This window comes from Trachymyrmex cornetzi, unplaced genomic scaffold (genome assembly GCF_001594075.2).
Source record: "Trachymyrmex cornetzi isolate Tcor2-1 unplaced genomic scaffold, Tcor1.1 scaffold2052, whole genome shotgun sequence".
Lineage (NCBI taxonomy): Eukaryota > Metazoa > Arthropoda > Insecta > Hymenoptera > Formicidae > Trachymyrmex > Trachymyrmex cornetzi.
The window spans coordinates 27,396-30,194 of record NW_017296694.1 but is presented as its reverse complement, the minus strand read 5'-3'; the positions used below and the strand labels follow the sequence as shown (position 1 = coordinate 30,194).

Below are 2,799 nucleotides of genomic sequence, written 5' to 3'. Positions count from 1 at the left end.
TTAATGAAAAAATATTTTATTATAGTGTTTTGGAAAGCTCTCGAGATAAGCTACAAGAATATTCAACGAAAAATGGGGCTTCCCATTTAAAAAAATGATCTTGACCTTTAAATGACCTTGAAAATGAAGGTTAAGGTCATTGTCAAGGTCATAGTTCAATCAACCCCTCCATATCCAACAATTTTTGTTTTAAACATTTTTTTATTTAATCGCGATGTTTCGAGTTATTTGGCTGTCTAAGTTAAAATGGGTCACCCTGTATATACATGCTACAATAACTGCATTAAATTAACTATTCTGTATTGTTGATTTTGAATAATTGTTCTCAGACAACTGTACTAGTGAGTAAACCTAAACTGAAGAGCCGTGTGCTGCAGGAAATTAGATATCTAAGGAGAACCACGCATTTGCATTTACCGAAACTAGTTTTTACATGTATAGTCAGAAAAATTATCATGGACATATTTCCCAGAGAGACTGTCACCAGGTAAATAACACCAATATAATTTACAAACCGCAAATTTTTCATCAATTATATGGTACATCAACTATTTGATTATATATTCATTTTCAAGAGGTATGATTTAATTAATTAAGAAGAGAGCAATTTTATTTTACTTGTGCTGTAGAAAAGAATGTTTTATGTATTAAAAAATCATAAAAAAATAAAAATCTGTTTTATTATATACATACAGTAAAATTTTCATGAAATATATTATGTTTTCTTTCTTTTTTTTTATTATTTTAATATAACATGCTATATTATATTTTAATATGTAACATACTATATATTTATATATATTTAAAGTTATTAGACTTTAAAATTATAATGAAATATAATAATAATATATAATAAAAAATATTACGGAAACAAATATGAGTCTCGATGAGAGATTCTTACAGTTCAATTATTATAGCATTCAACAAAGTTATATAATTAACTTGTAGGATACGAGCTTCTGCTCTTGAAGCCCTGCAAGAAGCGGCTGAGCTGTATCTCGCCCAACTCTTTGAAGATTCATTGCTGGCATTATATGCTGAAAGGATCACCACGAAACGTCATGATTTTAATGCGCAGGCTGAGTGGCCGCAACGATATCATCAATAAATAAGAATTTTACTTTATATAACTTTAGATAGACCATGTTTCAAATACCTTAAGATGCATTAAGATATAACGAATTCTTTCTCTTTGAATAAGTTTTTTTCTGAATAAGAGGCAATATTTTTTGTTTTTTTATATAACGTAATTACTTAAAATAAACTCGGTATCTTATAATGGCCTTTTCTCTAATATTTAATGTATAATATATTAATTATAAATGAAACTAAATATTATAAATTAATTTTATAATATTTTGTTATGTGTATAAATAAAATATATTAGATGTAATTTATTATTGTTTTAATTTTTTTGAATTAGATTCTTAAAGTAATATTAAAATAATTTTGAAGTTTTTATTTCATTGAACCATTTTTTTTTTCTTTTTTAAAAGATACTGTTATGTCCAAACCCTTGGAAATTTTTTGATTGTTTGTGATCCTCTCGAAGAATAAAAGGAGCGGGAACGGTGAGAGTACTTGGAAGGACGGTCAGACTCTTTTCTTGCAGGTACCCGCACGGAGGCGAGTGCCGCAAGTCGAACGCACCCCTTTTGTGCTCGCTTCGGAATATGGGTCAACGTCCCGTAAGGACGCTTTACCACCTGTTTCCTACGAATGGTGCGGTCGTTGGTCCAAATTTTGAGTCAAGGAATTTAATCCTTTTAACTCGGGACTGGACCACGCGCGATCTCTGAAAAGGCAAGGCTAACGACTGCGAGGTCTCAGGGTTTTAAAATAAGAAAATGAGAGAGATGTAAAATTATTAACATCGTTTATTTAAACCAAACATTATTATCTATTATTAACAGGTAAAGAAAGCAATGAGAAATAGAGAAAGATTACGCATAAAGGAAATTATTACAAACTAGAATTACCATAAAAATCATTATTACAAATTAAATCATTATTAAAAATTAACTAAGGATGGTTAATACAAACAAAAATATTAAAATGTTATTACAATATGTTGCGAGCCGAAATTGTTATCATAAGCGAAATTATTATTTTCATTCGAATCAAAATGTTATTACAATCAAAATATGTTGCGAGCCGAAATTGTTATCATAAGCGAAATTATTATTTTCATTCGAATCGTTGCTACAATTAGATTACTGACAATAAAATATTTGGTTCGCTAGAACCAACGCTATTAACATTCTAGTTATACATACCGCCAGAGAATGAACCTTGAGTGAGAAGTGCTGACTAGTTTTTTATTATATTATAATTCGTGTATAGTAGCGGAGGACGGAGGAAAGAGATTGAAGAATTCCATCGGTACTAGATATGGATAGGCGGAATTCGGGATGAATACAGGGATATCAACCTCTAAGCCAACCTCTAAACGGGCGATTCCCCCTTTGTGGCATTATGTTGTGAATTACGTTATTACAGATTCGCGACTAAATAGAAGAATATGGAAGAAAGGACTTACTGTTTGCGGTAGGCTTTGGTTTTCTGGTTAGTGTCCTGGACTTGGAGTAGCTCGCAGACAACTCGTATATACTTGATGTAATAGGGAAGATCTTCTATTATGCACTGAACAAACTCTTATTTGAGCGAAATGAACTGCGAGAGAACTGGTTGAGGACCGAACACAGAGCAGGATCAAAAAATGAAGAGAGCGAGTCTCGCAGTGTCACGGTTTATATAGAGAGTTTCAGAGGGTGGTTCTCTGATGAGACATGTTGAGTG

At 31.3% G+C, this 2,799-nt stretch overlaps 1 pseudogene; it reads left to right on the top strand.

Moving 5' to 3' along the window:
* The window catches only part of LOC108759812 (histone H3-like centromeric protein hH3v), a 2,191-nt pseudogene extending 1,079 nt beyond the window's left edge, over positions 1-1,112 (top strand).
* The last annotated feature ends 1,687 nt before the right edge of the window (positions 1,113-2,799 follow it).